The sequence below is a fragment of the Desmodus rotundus genome, chromosome 1 (assembly GCF_022682495.2).
Source record: "Desmodus rotundus isolate HL8 chromosome 1, HLdesRot8A.1, whole genome shotgun sequence".
Lineage (NCBI taxonomy): Eukaryota > Metazoa > Chordata > Mammalia > Chiroptera > Phyllostomidae > Desmodus > Desmodus rotundus.
Genome location: NC_071387.1, coordinates 202,765,952 through 202,784,491, shown reverse-complemented (window position 1 = coordinate 202,784,491; position 18,540 = coordinate 202,765,952). Strand labels below are relative to the sequence as shown.

At 40.7% G+C, this 18,540-nt stretch overlaps 1 protein-coding gene across 3 annotated transcripts in view; it reads left to right on the top strand.

Annotated features, from left to right (window-relative positions):
- The window catches only part of FYB1 (FYN binding protein 1), a 144,287-nt gene that overhangs the window by 8,924 nt on the left and 116,823 nt on the right, over positions 1–18,540 (top strand). Inside the window, exon 1 of one of the 3 annotated variants that reach the window (XM_053914467.2) lies at positions 7,226–7,331. The exons of the other annotated variants lie outside the window; for them this stretch is intronic. The gene's annotated coding sequence lies outside the window, so the exon portion shown is untranslated. Of the gene's footprint in view, positions 1–7,225; positions 7,332–18,540 lie in introns of those variants that run through there. 3 annotated transcript variants of the gene reach the window in all.

Genomic DNA, 18,540 nt, shown 5'->3' with positions numbered 1-18,540 from the left:
TGTAGATTACACAATGTCCTCCCCACACCTCCACCCATGCTCTATTAAAATTATCCTCGGTTGAGAAATGCTTGTCTAACCCAGCTTTCAGTGGCCAATCATTTGGCCTCCTTTCATGGTACTAAGGATCATGGGAAAGGGATAGCTGTTTCTGTCCTTGGTTTCAAAGAGTGACCCTAGCTCCAGTTTGCAGGTCACGCTATGGGAGCTGAATAAACCGTGCTTCCATATCCTGAGCCACAGCCTGCCTCCCCAGTCCTCCAGTGTCCTCACTGCCTTGCCTTGCTGTTCTGTTTCTGAGCTGGAATGGCTTATCTTCTTTTCGAGTGTGGACATCTGTCAATATTTTAATTTTATAACCTATCTATCCTTGACATGTGGTCAGTGAGAGAGCTAGAAAGCTTTAATTTACTGACCAGTGTTGATTCCTTTATCACTTTTCCCTCACTTCCCTTTCACTTCGCATCTTTCCTTTTTCTTTTCTCCCTTTGTCCTGAAGCAGTGACACTGGGTAAATCAAAGTAGAGGACATTTGTCAGCATCAGGGATGATGAGATACTGGGAGAATCCATCACACCGTTGTCCCTATCCCAACCTATTAGGACTATAAATCTCAAAGTATACTCCCTAAACCAGCAGCATCAACATTGTCTGGGAACTTTATAGAAAGTCTTGGACTCCACCCAAGACTGAAGAACAAGTTCTGGAAATGAGACTCAGCCGCTTGGGTGTACTAACAAGCCCTCTAGGTGACTCTGATGCAGGTGCCATGTTGAGTTCCCTGTGTGAAGACTCAGCTAAAGAGATTTGGATCAGTGGCTCTCACCCTGCCTGCACACTGGAGCCACCTGCACCCCCAGAGATTCCAATTCAGCTGGCTGGGTGGGGCTCAGGTACTTTTTTCTTTTAAGTTCCCCAAATGATTCAAGCATCCAGTCGAAGTTGAATTTAGTCATTCATTTACTGCATAGCCCATTTGGACAATCACTGTGCCAATTCTTACCCAGTGTTTCCGGAATTCTAAGTGGCAATTGGTCAACTTTAAGTGCACAAAGTTTGAAGTGAATCCAGAGTTGGACTTCCCTGGTTAGAATCACAGTGTTGCCCATTACCAGGTATGTGACTCTGAATAATTTACCCTCTCTGTACCTCAGTTTCTCCGTGTGTAAAAAGAGATGAATAATTACACCTACTTACTAAGGGTGTTATAAGGATTACAGAGGTTTATATATGAATGTCCTGTAAATACCTGTATTAAAAAATACCTGTAACACAGCAAAAGTTGTACAGAAGTTTTCTAACCTACTTATGTTGTAAATAAACCATGCAAAGAACCTGTAAAACAAACTTAAATCGAAATAAGTATTTTGAGAATGGGAATTTTAAAAAGTATTTAAAGAATGGTTCTCTTTTTTTCATATTGGGACCTTTTGTTTTATAAAACTCATTGTCCCCCCCAAATACTATATGGTCTTTAAAAAGTATTGATTCAATAAAAATTACCTTTTTTTCATTAAAAATTTCAGGATTTTACTACATGCCTTTTAAAATTAGCTAGTGAAATTACAAAACCAGAAGTCAGAAGCACTATTCTATAGTCAGATTTTAGCTACAGAAACTGATAAGCCGACAATAAATTCAACCCTTATGTAAATTCTGGCAGAGATTAAAAGAAGTGGACTTGAAATAAACATCTGCTGAATTCAATCTATGAAAGACATTTAGTTGAAAGATTTCATATGAAATCTAGTAAAAACACTTTAACAGATAGGCATTTGGGAGGTTTAACTTACATGAATACATTTAATTTGTCAGTGTATGGACACTGTCCAAAAAAAGCTACTTGCAATTTTGTTTATTAGAACTTTGAAACAAAAGTAGTTGAGTTTACTTTATCACAAGCGGACATTCACCCGAAAGAAACTAATTTTATTTCACGTACCCGCAACTGCATGAGACAGCGTTTTGGGGCTGGGTGGAATTTTTTTGATAGCAGAACAGAGCTACTCCAACACAATAGGGCAGAGACACACACTGTTTAAATTAGTCATCTGAGGAGGGGTGGGGAGTTTCCAAGCTTTCTGTTGTTAATTATCAAGCAAACAGAGTGTGAGGGTGGAATCATGGTAACTTCTGATTTCTAAGAAAGGTCTACTTGTAGTTACTGGACACACACAGCATAGATGGTTTCGATTCCCAGTCGATGTAAAAGTTAGATAACCTGAGCAAGTGTTGATTGAATTTGGTAAGCAGGGCAAGGAAGGTAGGAGGAAGTTCCAGAAAGTAGCCAGAATAACCATGTTTTGATGGTAATTAGGCAAGAAAGTCCAGATGTAGTTTCTATACATCTTGACTCTTCTACATCCACATTTACCTCACTGTTCTTCCCTCCCACGTGGTAAATCCTCGTATTTAATTTGCAAGACACACACACACAGGTCTGCCAGCATACTCCCGAGAAATGAAGCTACACCTGCCTACTCTTTGATCCGTAAGAAAACTCCTTTCTCCTGTCTTTGACTTCATTACAGATGGGTATTCAGTCCTGGGTGGGGGGAGGTGGGGAATATTGTCTTCTTGGGCAAGTAGTTTAGAATCGTTCCACATCTTTGACTTTGCAATATCTGTGTTACCGTTTCCATTGTTAAAGTCTGCATTTAACTGAATGGCTTAGAAGTACAGCTATCCATAGTTTGGTGGGGGGGTTTTTAAGCTTCTATTTAGCAGTGTACTCTTTTACTTATCCTAATAAGTTTGTACCTTTCAGTGTCCTAGACCCACAGGGGAATCCAAAAGAGAGATGATGGTTAGTTACAATGCAGGGCTCCTGGGACCACTGGCCAAGGCTGGAAGCCGGATGATGACTTCCAATTCTGTGTTCTCAGGCTCTCTGAGAAGCCCTGCTTCCCCTGCACCCTCCCCACACTGAGGCCTGGTCAGCCCCATTATGAGATCCACCTGCTTATCTCATTGGCGACTCCCATTCAGATAGCTTCCCTTTCTGGCTTTAATATTCTATGAGTTGAATACATTGCACAGTTCTGGATATATAGAAGGAGTCAGGGTAAGGAGTCAGGGTAAACTTTATCTTCTGGGTAGGCATCTGATATGGGACATGTTTGGATTGGAAACAACGTCTAAATTGGCAGGGGGGGAGATCAGATTTCAATGCATAACACCCTGCTGGGGGGTCTGGACTTGAGTGTGTTTGAGAGAATATTGGGGAATGGTTAAAATTTAGCATGAAATAGAGTATTGATGTCTGAAACTTACTTTGAAATTCATCAAAGAACAAAGGTGGTGAATGGATTAATCAATAGACGTGATACAGCAAAAGCAAGAAGAGCAAAATGCAAACAATTGTCGACTCTAAATGGAGGTATTCGGTGTTAGCTTTCAACTTCAGTTTCAGCTTGTGAATGATATATGTGCAATTTTTCATAATAAAAACTCAGGGAGAGTTTAAATGTCATATACTGGGTAAATGGAGCTGATGATTTTAGTTTAATACTCCATTTTCTATATTCTTTCTTAAGTATATTTTATTGATTATGCTATTGCAGCTGTCCCCTGTCCCATTTTTTCTCCCCTTTACCCTCCTCTGCCCTGCACCCCTCCTCCTCTAGCACCCCCCCACCTTAGTTCATGTTCATGGGTTGTACTTGTAACTTCTTTGGCGTCTCCACTTCCCATACTATTCTTAACCTCCCCCTGTTTATTTTGTACCTACAAATTATGCTTCTTATTCTCTGTACCTTTTCCCCCATCCCCCACTTCCCCACTGATAACCCTCCATGTGATCTCCATTTCTGTAATTCTGTTCCTGTTCTAGTTGTTTGCTTAGTTTGTCTTTGGTTTTTTTCTTTTAGGTTCAGTTGTTGATAGTTGTGTGTTTGTTGTCATTTTACTGTTTATAGTTTTGATCTTCTTTTTCTATATTCTTAACCAGTACATTTATTTATACAGCCTCTGTTTATTCACTAAGGAGATATCTGCAAAAAAATTTCCCCTAAAAATGTAAATAGATACATTGTTTTGTTTTCCTCTTGTAAAAATGAGATGCATGATGATAATAAATTTTTCTCAAAGCATAAAGGGGAATGTAGAGAAAGTAAAAACCCTACCATCTGAACAAAACCTCAATTAACATTTTTAAAAATTATATTGACATACAATATTTTATTAGTTTCAGGTGTACAACGTAGTGACTCAACATGTGTATACCTTATAAAGTGATCACCCCACTACGTCTAATAACCATCCACCACTGTGCACAGTTACTGCAATATTATTGATGCTATTCCTTATGTTGTGCATTACATCCTGTGACTTATTTTATAACTGGAAATACATGAGTATTTTCCTAGACATATTACTAGACAAAAGATAAGACCTTCCATATGTGCTTCTTGTAGCTGTATTTGTGCTACTTCTCTACTTTCAGCTCAGCCAGATGAGCTCTGGCAGTTCTTTAATACGTGGCTCCACTCTCTTCCTTCAAGAAAGCTTCCACTTGCCACTGTCATCCACTTTAATCCCTCTTGATTTGGCATGCCCTGCCTTCAGCGTCTCTTACCAATGCCTTGAAATTCTCATCAAACATCTTTATCAAATGCATTCTCTCCCCAATTATTTTCCTATCTTAAATATCCAGTGCTTGCTGTGGACTCATAATTTAACAAAAGCCCAGTCTGATTAAGGCAAAACCATCCTTCCAACTTAATGTACAGTTTAAAACAAAATTCTCACTCTAGATAGAAATGAGGGTATGTATGCCAATCCATTTCTGTTAACATGTAGGAAACACAGAGATTATAATAGTAACACAGAGAATTCTTTTTTTAATTATTTATTTGTTTGTTTCTTTATTTTTAGAGGGGGGAAGGAAAGGAGAAAGAGGGAGAGAAACATCTATGTGTGGTTGCCTCTCACATGCCCCCTGCTGGGGACCTAGCCTGTAACCCAAGCATGTGCCCTAGACTGAGAATAGAACCAGTGACCCTTTGGTTTGTGGGCCGGCACTCGATCCACTGAGCTACATCAGCCAGGACACACAGAATTCTTATTTCACAAAATATAAACCAACTTCAGCTCATGCAATTTTCACTTGGATTTTGTTGTTGTGTTTCCCAAGGATTCAGAATGAATGAGGGATCAGCATACTTTCTGAAGGGCAGGGAATGTTCTGGGCTTACAAACGGATATTGGCAGAGTTTATGGGCATTTTTATTTCATGGAAATAAGACCATATTTAGGCTCTTCAAAAAGTGAAAAGAAGTATTCTTACTCATATTTGAGAGGTATTTTTATACTGTACATTTACTTCAAGGAGTTTCCATGAGTCACTTTCATGCATTGTAAATTTTATAGAGGGTTTCCTGATTTTATAGAAATATCTTAGTTATTTCCACTACAAACTCCTTTCATGGAATTTCAGAGAGTAGACTACTAGACTAGACGATCTGAGCAATAAAAAGTGCGCTTTTCTTTAGGGATAGAAAAGCAGATTGTTTCTGTCTTCTTCCTTCTGTAAAGCCCAGTCCTGAGCTATATCAAAGTTCAAATCCCTTTTCAAGCTTTGTATTTGAGAAAATAAAAAATACAGTAACAATAGCTAACATTTAACTAAATGCTTTGTACATGCTACACACTGTGTTTTTTAAATATCAACTTGTTAAATTCTCATAACAACCCTGAGTGATGTACTATATTTACTCCGTTTTATGAATCTGGAAACTGAAGGAGGTTAAGTAATTAATTGGCAATCAACGAGGAAGTGCTCAAACTAAGATCCAAACCCAGACTGGCCCCTGGGCCTCCATCTAAACCAGTTCACCCACTGACTCTCCAAGGTACAAAGAAATGGTGCTAACGTAGCCTAGAGTAGGGCACGGTGGGAACCTGCTGCTTCATAAATTTAGGATTGAGTCCACCTAGATCTCTCTGTACCTGAATCCATCCTCTCTGTTGTAATTTCTTTAAAAATCAACAGCTTTCTGGACATACACTGTAGTCTGTACTCTGCTGATTTTCCCTCTTAAAATAATATCTGTTTAGATATCCTCCTTTCCCATTTTTGGTTACTTTTAGGTTATCATACAGTATGACTCTCTTTTGAGTCATTTTATTTTTGTATCCTTATCATGCCTTTTTAAGTATAGTTTTGTAATTTATTCTAATATCCAAAAGGGCTAATCTTTTTTCCAACATTGCTGGTCTTTTCACAATATTCATTGATGTCCTCCCCCAAGTATTTTTCCAAGTGAAGTGTAAGATTTTATTCAGTTCTTTAAAAATGCTAGTTGTGAATGCAATTGTAATTCTCTTAGTATCAAAAACATGGGCCAGTATCTTGTAACTGGCTTTCCATTTCAGTATTGCTCTGCAGCGGTCAAATTAACTTTTCACACTTTGCACTTTGGAGGTTTTCCACCTACTCAAGCAGCCGTGCGCATTCTCAGGATGACTGCAGGTCGCGGCAGAGTCAGGCCAAGGAGCAGGCAACAGATCAGAGAGAGAATCAAGTCACTTCACGGCAAAACTGTAGTGTCAGTTAAAACTGTATTCCAGTCTCACTTAGTGAGCCAATTAGTCACACCCGAGGAAGGGACTCCTTTTATTTTTGTTGTTAATTATTGTTATGTTATTGTCATTCAGTGTCACTCTCCCTTGATGTGGTTTATAGAGGCAAAATTAATGGAAAATATTCAGACACGTGTGTTATGCAGCTTTTCGTGCATTCATTAAGCAATTCCTTCAGCAACAAACATTAATTCTCTCAAGACGTACTCTTGAAAACCATGAGTGTGATTTTGCTACTTTCTCCATCATGTTTTCAGACAAAATTTTAAACAGATCACCCAAAGTATGAATGAGATGTATTCACCCACGAGGCATGTAAAATGTTTTCCCAATATAAACTTCTTCAAAGGTGGCCGTAAATCATTTGAAACTCCACCACTGAAGGGATGACTAATCTCTTGACCATTAAATGGTGAAACGGAACACTCCCAAGTCATATGATTCCATCTTAAAGCTGCTTCTACTCGGTTTCTTCATTGAGGTGGCTTCAGGATAGAACCTGTATGTGTGTATATTAAAATTCTGGGGCCCCGTGTCCTAAGAAGTCCACTGCTTTTGTTTACACATACCCTAAAATCAGCACTCCCTATCATTTTAAGACCTCGTTTAACCACTTGCCAATACTCACAGCCGGAAGCTCACTCGAGAAATGTGCACAGAGATCAATCACCTCAGGGTGACCAGACAAGATCTTACCCGCTTTCCACCCCTGAATGCTGGAGTGATGGCTGGACCAGGTCGTTTACAAGGTGAGAAGCACAGGACCCCAATCATCTCCCTACTTTTAAGTAATCCTACCTCCTAATGCTAGAAGAAAAATCAAGGACATAAAAAATGTATCATCCCACTTAACATAATTTTTTTTAAAAAGATTCCAGACAATTTTTTTGGTTTTATTTTGTTTTATGAAATCTATTCTGGGTAACATTCCAAAAATGCCTTCCAATCACCAAACTTAGTGGAATCTTTTTAGTCTTCTCAATAGTATTTTGAAAGTCATCTCTTGTTCTCTGTGATAACATTCTTCCCTGGTTCTCTGTCCTTTAACCCTGCGCCGTCCACTTTGGTAATACTCAAGGAACTCTCATCTGTATCCCTCTCGCTCTGGATCCAGACTCTGTGTATGCTGTCACTCTCTATGGCTCTAGCGACTAATCCTCTGCTGATGATCCACACACACGGCATCTCAAATGTCACTGGACCCAAACCGAAATCACCATCCTTCCCCAAATCTGTTCCTCCTCCTATATTCTATAACTCAAGCCTTAGCCTATGTCATTTAATATTTCTCTATTGTCACCAGTGCCCTGCAACCTGATTTAAAAGCACATACACATTCCCTTTTCTCCAAGCATAGTCAATGGGTAGCATTCAGAACTCAGACCCTTGTCCTCTTTGACTGGACTATTACAGTCTTACATCTCAGGCTTCTTAAACCTGTCCTCGCTCAGCTACTACAAGGGTCTTTTTAAAGCTTATGTCTAGTTATGCAACTTTCTGACTTCAAAGCCTTTTCACGTGGCTCCTAATGACCTAGAACAGGGGTCAGCAAACTACTGCAGTCTGCCAGCCAAACCCATCCCTTTACCAGTTCTTACAAGGAGAATGTTATGGGAACACAGCCTCGCCCATTCGCTTATGTGTTGTCTATGGTTGATCTCGAGCTACTGCAGCAGAGTTGTGTCATTTTGGCAAAGACTATGTGGTCCCAAGAGCCAAAAATATTGACGACCTGGCCCTTTGCAGAAGAAGTTAGCTGATGAGCAGCCTAGTGGGTAAAGTGTGATCTCCATGGTACGGCAGGTAAGGCCTCCGCCCTCTGGCTGTTTTCGCAAGAGTTAAGGTACCCTAGTAACCCCTCCCCTTCATCCCCATTATATGTGGATTTCTCTTTGGGAAAAATAACTGATTACAATCCCCTCGGCAGCCTGATTTTGGTCACACAGCTTAAACTTCACTTTCCTAACAGAGTCCAAAACAACACATTCCTCTAAAAGTAGTAATGCGGAATCCATGACTGTTGTGCCAACCTACTACTAGCTGGACCTCTATGAAATTGGTTCATTCTGCCTTGTTTGAGAGCACACTGTGTACTCGTGGCTTGTGCGAGCCCTTAGCTACCACAGCTAACCTGTTGTGCAGTTAGTCCCAGCAGCTTTTAATATTGTCCACTCTAAGGACAATAGGGGACTCTGCAGTTTGAGTTTTCCACAGGCACGAACCCAGTTTGTTGAATGGTGCATGTGGCACCAACAACAAACAACAGTCCTTAAAAGGAGGAGCCAAAAGATGTCAGTCAGTCCTAAGAAGGTTGAGAATTTGATCCAATAAGTAGATTTCGAAGTCAGCCAAGTGTCCAAAACTGCTTGTGTTTATAGGGTTCCAAGTATCAAAGCAAAACTTCGTACGCTTCGGTTTTGGAGTTCCTACTTAAATATTGACACGGTTTGGTTGTGCTGCTGTCTTTGCCTCTGTGGAATTAAGAGCTCTTTAAAACATATGACTTCAAAACGCTTTTACACTTTCTCAAAACTGACATGTTTTAAATGGCTGAGGTTTCAAGTCATGTGATTATAACCCATCGCAAGTGGCTTTTAAACTCTCGTGTCCTGTTTATATTAATATCGTAGCTGTGTGTGAACAGAGAATGTAGTAGTCTGTGCTGCCCATGCACACTCCTGGGGGTCACCTGCCTAATGGATTTGCATGCTAGTTAAGACCAGTCTCCAGTTCTACCCCTTGCTTACCTGCTTCACTCTCGGTGGTCCAGCTTTCCCCTCTGTAAAACAGGGGCAATGGTAGTCTCTGCCTCACAGGTAGCGGATGACCCATTATTGCAGGAAAGCTTTTGGTACCATGCCTACCACAGACTAGGAGCTCAGAGGATGTTTGCTATTTTATTTGTTATTTAAAATGTTTCAATCTTCTGTGCAAATGCTTTCAAAGCCTAAGTTTAAAATCAAAAGGATTTTAATCCCTTCAAAGTAGTTTTGAGGGGCTCCAAACTCTCACTTAAAGAGAAAAAACTCAATAACCTACTTTTTAATAATTCTTAGAAACATCTGGATTTTGGGGGGATATGGGAGAAGGAAAAAATCAAATAGTATCAGTACATGTGAATCAGAGGCTTTGAGGCTGTGAAAATCATTACTGGTGGAGAATGTTTTCACCTGACTCCTGACCCACCTGAAGAAGGTCAGAAGGAGGGATCCATGTAAACAGGAATAATTTTCCTTTTGTTACACCTCAGCAACCAGTAAAGGCTGATTTGACTCTTTCTAAGCTGCTGGACCCAATTCCCAAAACCTCAGAAGAGGAAAAACAGACTCTCTGCAAAGATAAAGTATGCCCAGAACTTACAAAAGAAAACTTGGCAATAAATTAAACTTTCAAATGTTTATAAGAACAAATTTTTCTAAAAGCACAGTCTGGTGCTTGCATGCACCAGATGCTCAACAACTGTTTGGTGAATAAAGTTTGCTAAAACTAGCTATGGATATGTATACTTCCCTTCCCCATGTAGTATATTTTTAAATGGTGACATATCATAGTTGACATATAAAGAAAGTATCTATAAATATACCTCTAGGGTACAAAATGTCTAATATAAATGATATTTTATAAGTTATATTTTAATTCCTTTATTTGGAGAGCTTTTGCTTTTTAAATCATATTTCTTGCCATTTAGAATGTTAACCTACAGACATGAACATGGTTTATTAAATTGTGCCAAAACTGTGAATTTTTATACTTTTTTTTATCTAACTAACAATCTTGGAACAAGACCTTAAGGCAAATAGAATATTGGATGCCATTTATAAATATAAACTGAAGATTTTTTATGTGTCAAACTTATGTGGAGACAAATTTTTCATACATATCCTATGTAATGATGGAAAATATTATCAGTTGTGCCAAGTCAAATAAAGACATACAAAATAGAAAATCTTTTAAATATTTCAAAAGCTAGTATTTGAGAACTATAATCCACTAGGTAAGAAAGTGACCATTTTTGAAAGTCACACTTTTGAAGAGCATTCAAGCTTTAAGGTCTTATTTTGTGTGTGCGCGCTGCCCAACATTCACCTGATTCCATCAGGGAGGTAGTATTGTCATCGTTATTCCCATGTTCAGGTAAGAAAATTGAGGCACAGAGACGGAATTTGCCTGAGCTCTCCCAGACTGGCTCCAAGGGCCAGACTCCAAACCTCTGCTCTTCTGCCTCAGACAGGAGGGTGCCGGCTCTGCTCTCTTCCCTGCCACGCCTTCATCACATGACTCCATAACATGAGCTTTCATATGTTTCTGTTCATATGGACCCCAGCACCATTTTCCCAGCAGAATGGTATTCGTTGGTCTAGATGTGCCCCCTGCTATTTCACCTGTTCCCGCGGACTCTGAACTTCTCATTCCCCACTATCAAAGTCATGTTCTAGTCTAAGAACTATTGCCTGTGTGCCATAAAAAAGGAACTGTGTGAAAAAAGCGTGTGGACAGGATAACTTAGGGTTCTTGTGAAAGGAAATGATATTTTATTTCCCCTAGGAAGGAATTGTGCCATAGCGTCTCAGAGGGGTTAACATTTTGTTATGTACAGATTAACTAATCACACCAACTTATCATGATGATAAAAATGGGATTGGCAGGCAAGAGCGCCAAGCTGAGCTGTAATCATACAATGTTGTTTATTATATAATATTTACCCCCACATCTGCATGTTATCATACAAGAGAAAACAGAGTTCTTAAACTTGGCCTTTAACGATCTACAGTAGCATGCTTTAGCAGACAAAGTGATGAGCACATAGTACAACTCTGAGGTTGGGGCCTCTCTGCGCCAGAGCCCTTTCCCCTTTGCCTCTAAGCTTCCCTTCCTAATTTGGGGTTTTCCCATTTGTATCCCCCCCCTGCCATCTGTTCCCCGCAAAGAGAAGTGCACTGCTTTACTTTTTTACTCTAGATTAAGTATGAACAAAATGAAACAGAAGAAAACATTTTTTTCCTTTCTTTTCTTGGTACAATGGCTTTTCTGTGAAATTTCTGGAAAAAAGAAGTGGAACTAAACAAAACACCCCCTTCCAAGTCTCCTGAGGTCATTGTCTCTGAAGGTGGATGCCATAGTCACTAACAACTCTGCTTGCCAAGCTGAATGAAAGCCTGTTCCTCCACTCCCCTGGCCATCCCGGTCCAGAATGCCTCTTCTCTTACGTGTCCCTCAGTGCATCTCCCCTCTCTGTCCTCTCACTTCTAAGGGGCTGTCGGGCTCATGGGAGATCATAGTGAGTGCTCAGCGAGAACCCCTCTGACCAACCGTCATCTTATTCCTGCTTCTCTCTCAGAGAAGCTCCGTCAGTTCTGCTTTCTGTCCCCTCCACCTCAGTCTCCCAAAGACGCACACACATCCACACAAAGATTGGCAAATATTTGCTTACTACATATTTAATGCAGAGACATGGGAATATGGCTATGTGTTTCATTTTGAGTTGGGGAAATACCATTGTACAGGTTAGAAGAAACGCTGCCCCCACCTCACTCATATACACACGTACACTTATTTTAAATTGCGGTGGAACAGACACATAACTTTTACAGTGAATTCTAAATTCTAGCATTTGACAGCTTTAAGAAAATTGTAGATATAGATCAAAAAGAAAAAGTTTGAGTTGACCTAAGGGATTTTAGATTGTTTTTGGAGAAAGAAACAGTGGAATATGAAATATGATTATAAGGCATTCTGAAGGTTTTCAGAAGCATTACCCTCAGGATGACTGAAAAATTGGGGGAAATTATGGCCAAGAAGGAGCATGATGCAAAATCCTAGACCTGATAAAAACTTTCTTTGGGGTTTTAATGTAAGTTTACAAAAGACTTGCATTTTAAATAACAAATCCTCTGAACAGATAATTGTAAATAGGTGCCCTTGGGCACAAAGAAAAGCTTAAAAGGTAGCAGGAAGAATTCAAATGAGCCAAAAAAAAACCCACAAGGCCCCTTTCCAATGCACCTGCTTTTCAAATGAGGCAGGTTTCTCACTGGCAAGTGCTCTACATCACAGGTCACCTCTTGAATGACACCCCTGGGGCTGTGCAGGGCACCATCGCCTCGACACACCTGTTCCTTTACCCATACAGGGGCACCCAGAGAAAGGAAAACCAAGAAAATAGGGCAGAACCCCACCCCTACTCCCCACCTTGACCTCACTTGCCCCCCTTTTACCACCTCTCCACCACTCTGGGTTTTGAGGAACAAGTGAAAGAGGGAAGTAGAAGAGAAGGTGGGCATAAATGGGAAGGTGGGGGCAGAAGCTGAGCTGAGGATACACAGCTCCAAAGCCAGGAAGTGGAAGTGAAGTGTATGTCCCCTTCCACCTTGCTCATCTCCCAGAATCAAGTCTAGGAGACCCTGGGGTGATGAGGAGGGACTGCCCCCCTTATGCCCAGCTCTCTGTAAACAGCCTGAGCTGACCAAACCGGCATGCTGGCATCTGCAGAAACCTGCAGCAGATTCTCGTGCACAACAAAGCCTTGTTCATGTGTTAGAAGGGGAAGTGGTTTGAAAACTTAGCTTTTGGAGGCAGGAGGTAAGCAAAGCCTAAAGCCCCACCCAGATACCCCCGTGGCTTTCCTAGGAGCTGAAAAAAAATCTTTCTGAACACCATTAGTTAATTTTTGTTTGTTTAGTTATTTTTGATATGCTGCTAAAATACTTTCTACTGATATGATGGGGCTTTGTCGAAACAACATACAAATACCTACAGGGCTTGAGACTGACTCCTTTTTTCTCTTCCTGCACCCACTAATAAATCAATCCTTCCGTGTTTAGCTACAGAGACTTCATTGTTCTCATCCAGCTTCTCCACACACAAGAGCTGTGTTTTATTGTCCCTTCTTCACCAGGCAGGTGGCTTGGCCCACAAAAGTACTGCAAGCAAATTGATCTCGGCTTAATTCAATATTCTGATCTTTTACAAATTACAATTGAATCTTTAGCAAAGGTGCAAAGGAAGAAACTAAACATTCAGTTAACAATGGGTAAAGCATTCTCTTTGATCTTCTCTGGCTTTCTTAAAACTCACCCCCACAGTAGTTTATATACATACATACACAGATGATACATAGATGATAGAGCAGTTAGTGGCATCAAATATATTTGCACTGTTGGGTGCACTTGTTTATTTTTATCTTCTTAGTTTAGGGTCAACAAATTATTCTGAATCTTGATTATATCAGCCAGTGTCTTAGCTAGTCCTCCCATATTTGTATGATTTGTAAATGTCAGAGTGCTTCTATAGACCTGTGTCTCTCATGAAGATGAAAATAATAAACAGAACAGACCTAAAGACAAAGAAGATAGAGGCAAGTTGACGTCAACCCACCTCCTCTGAGGGAGTTTTGGCCAAATGCAGTTGACTCGACTCTATTATCGGTGAAAACAATCTCCAGCTCTAAGAAACCTTTCATCTTTGTTTCAATCCTGTTTTTCCAATGACCTATTCACAGGAATTTTTCATATTCACAGCAACTGGAATATCCAAAACAAATGCTGCAAACCAGTTCCCTTCCCCACTTCCGCCATTTCCATCAGCACCACCCATCCTGTCTTGAAGAATAAAAGAATTGCAGTCATGTTAACTCTTTCTTTCCTTCTTTCCTTATATCCTGTCGGGCACTAAGCACTTCAGTGATGATCAGAATTTTTCTGTCATGTCCCACATAGGAAATGAGGCTACTAAATCAGTTGGGTAAACAAAGGCTGCTTGTGTCCAAAACTAACTGTCTGATGGGGAGCAGAGTGTCCCCCCCCCATCCCCAAGGCCTTCATGAATCAGCATGTCCACTCACCTGTGATCCCTAGGCACACAGGCTGGGAAACTCAAATTTAACTCATTCTTTCTTCAAAATGTCTCTTACAGTTGCCCTTTGATGTCCATTTCTGCAGCTACCAGCTCTGTCAATGCCATTATCTCCTACTTAGATTATTGCAACATATGCCTAACTACTTTCCTTGCCTTTGACTAATCTATTTATCCACTATTTTTGGCCTGAGTATATAATTGTTTCCCATTACCTATTATAGTCAAACTCAAATTTTTGTCAAAATTTCAAGGAAAAGAAATTATGTGGGCCTGTCTTACCTATTAAATTTATTCCCTAATTCCTCTAAAAAATTCAAGTTAAATTCACTTATTCACTGCCTATCACAAACATCATCTTATTTCACATATTTGCTCTGTTTCCAGAAGATCCCAGCGGTTATCATTAATAGTCATAACTACTGGAGTCTAGTATAGTCTTGAGTGCCTGCTATGTGTCAGGCCTTGTGCCACCTTCACAGCACCTTGCATGTTAGCTCATAGTATCCTGGTTTTAGAGATAAGAAAGTTAAAACTGAGGTTAAATAACTTGGCCAAGGAGCAAAATTGATTAAGTGACGGAGAGTTTAGAGTTCAAGTCTTGGCCTGACTTTATTTTATTTTTTAAAAGATTTTATTTATCTTTTTAGAGAAGGGGGAAGGGAAGGCGAAAGAGAGGGAGAGTAACATCGATTATTTGCCTCTTGTGCAAAACTGGACCAGGGACCAAACCTGCAACCCAGGCATGTGCCCTGACTGGGTATCAAACCAGCAACCTCTCACTTTGTGGGATGACACCCAACCAACTGAGCCCCACCAATCAGGGCCTCAGCCTGACTTTGAACAGCACACTCTTTCTACTGCCCTTGCCCAATTTGAACTTAACCTTTCTCTACCTCATAACATTTCTTTGCAAACTTCTAATTTTATAATTTGTCAATAATTTGCTATCATGTGATAATCTCTTTTTACCTTAAATAATTTTTCAAATATTTAACTGTTTATGCTATTACAGTTGTCCCAATTTTTCTCCCTTTGCCCACTCCCCCCAGCCCGACCCCCACTCCCTAGTCAATCCCCACACCATTGTCCCTGTCCATGGGTCATTCACATATGTCCTCTGGCTAATTTCTTCACCTTCTTTGAACCAGTCCCCGCCTCCTCTCTCCCCTCTCTTATAGCCACCAGCCTATTCCATGTTTCTATGCCTCTTTTTATTTCTCAATTAAGTTGACATGCATATTATATTAGTTTTAGGTGTAGAAACCAGTGATTGGGCAGTGTATAACTTACTAAGTGATCACCCTGATAAATCTAATAACTATCTGGCACCATGCATGGTTATTACATTATTGACTATATTTCCTATGCTGGACTTTACATCCCCCATGACTATTTTGTAACTACCAATTTGTACTTCCTAATCCTTTCACCTTTTTCACCTATCCTCCACAAACCCCTCCCATCAGCAACCATCAAAATGTTTTCTGTATCTACTATTTCTGTTTCTGCTAAGCTTATTTTATTTTGTTTTTAGAATCCACATACAAATGAACTTATATGACATTTGTCTTCCTCTGTCTTAATTCACTCAGCACAATACTATCTAGGTCAGGGGTCCCCAACCCCCCCGGCCACAGACCAATGCCAGTCTGTGGCCTGTTAGGAACTAGGCCACGCAACAGAAGGTGAGGGCGGGCAAGTGAGCAAAGTTTCTCTTGCATTACCACCTGAGCTCCACCACCTGTCTCCCCCCACCCATCTCGTCCATGGAAAAATTGTCTTCCATGAAACCAGTCCCTAGTGCCAAAAACGTTGGGGACCACTGCTCTAAGTCCATCATGTTGTTGCAGATGGCAAGATGTCATCATTTAAAGTAAAGATAGATATTTATTACCAGTTTGTTATTCATATTTTTTATTTTTTTTTCCTTCTTCTTAATGAAGGCCCTTTTACATATCTTGTAATACTGTGGTGATGAACTCCTTTAGCTTTTTCTTGTCTGGGAAGCTCTTTATCTGTCTTTCAATTCTAAATGATGGCTTTGGTTGTTGGAGTAATCTTTTGTAAATCCTTGCTTTTCATCACTTCGCCTGTGTCGTGCTAATCCCTTTTGGCCTGAAAAGTTTCTGCTGAGAAATCAGCTGACAGTCTTATGGGAGCTCTCTTGTAGATAACTAACTGCTCTTCTCTTGCTGTTTTTAAGATTTTTCTCTTTGTTTTTACCCTTTGGCATTTTAATTATGATGTGTCATGGTGTGGCCCTCCTTGGGTTCAGCTTGTTTGGTTTTTCTGCATTTCCTGGACTTGCATGTGTATTTCCTTCACCAGGTTAGGAAAATTTTCTGTCATTATTTTTTCACATAGGTTTTTAATTTATTACTCTTTCTCTTCTCCTTCTGGCACCCCCATGATGAGAATGCTGGTACACTTGAAGTTGTCCCAGAGACTTCTTAAACTATCCCCATTTTTTAAAATTCTTTTTTAATTTTTCTGTTCTGACTGGGTGTTTTATCCTTCCTTATCTTAAAATCTCTTATTTGATCCTTTGCTTCATCTACTCTGCTGTTGATTCCCTGAAATGTAGTCTTCATTTCACTTAAGGTATTCTTCAGTTCTGACTGGCTATTTTTTATGTTTTCTGTTTTTGTTTCCTATTTCTTGAAGTTCTAACTAAGTTCATCTACTCTTCCCCTAAGTTCATTGAGCATCCTTATAACCAGTGCTTTGAACTCTGCATCTGTTACATTTCTTGTCTCCATTTTATTTAGTTTTTTTCTGGAGATTCGTTCTGTTCTTTCATTTGGGATATGTTTCTTCATCCCCTCATTTTAGCAGCCTCTCTGTCCTTGTTTCTGTGTATTAGGTAGAGCTGCTACATCTTCCGGGCTTGGTAGAGTGGCCTAATGTCATAAGTGTCCTTATGACATCCGGTGGCACAACCTCCCCATTTACCTGAGCTGGGATCTCCAGGTGTACCCCCCAAAACTCATGGGCTGTGTACACCCTCCTGTTGTAGTTCAGCATTGATTGCTATTGGCACCACTATGGGAGAGATTTGCCCCCAGGCCACTTAGTTGTGAGAACTGGCTGTGACCACTGCAGAGGATCATCTATGCTGGGGCCCACCCCATAAAGCAGGACTTACTTCAGTAGGGCTCTGGGGCTTTCTGAGTGTGCCCCTTGAGTGCATTGCTATGGAGATGGTTCAGTGGTACTTCAGTGTGGTCTGAAGCTATCCCCTGGGTTGCTGGCTCTGGGGCCTATAGGGGTTTGAGGGCCAAGGTCACCTGTTGCCAGTATTCTGTCTAGGGCCACCTGGTATAAACTACAAAGTGACCTGCCAATGGCTGCTAGTTTTGCTTGGGCTAGTACTGCTGCTAGTTCTCCAGGAGAGGCCAGGCTGAAAACCAGGAATAGCAGCCACTAGTGCCAGGCCTGGAGCCACTTAGTGAGAGATATAGGGTGTGCAAGGGCCACATTCTGCGTATTTGAAAGATTTTAGAAAAGTCTGAAGCATGGGCCAAAACGGGCCATTTGTATGGGAAAGCCACGGGAAATGGCTTCAGTAGACTGGCCAGTTGTGTGGAGTGGGGCCTCAGGGAATTACCAGGGTGGGACTAACCCATTAGCCAGGTTGATAGAGACTCAGATATGATGCCTGCCTGCTAATTCTGTGCTGGGAAGGCTCAGAAAAGGAACAATCAGCAGCATTTCTTTCTGGGAGAATGCTATCCTTCTAACTCTCACCTAATGCCATTCAACTCAATTCTTCCTGGTGTGTCCAGGTGCCTCAGCACTGAAACTTTGAGTGAGTGAGTCCCATTTAGTCTGTTCGGGGGGGTCCTTTAAGAGGAAATCCTGGGGCTCCATAAGCCTCTGTCTCACTCAGCCACTCATTTTTACTGCCAACTGTTACGGAGCTTCTCTTCCAGGTTCTAGAACCCTGGGCTAGGGGATCTGGTGTAGGGCTGGGACACCCAGCTCCTCAGGAAGGACCTCTTCACCTGAGCTATCCTTCCTGATTTTTGTCTGCCATGCATGGTCTTTAATTTCTACATTTGCTGTTCCATTCTCACCAGAGTTATTTGCCTAATTTTTCAATTC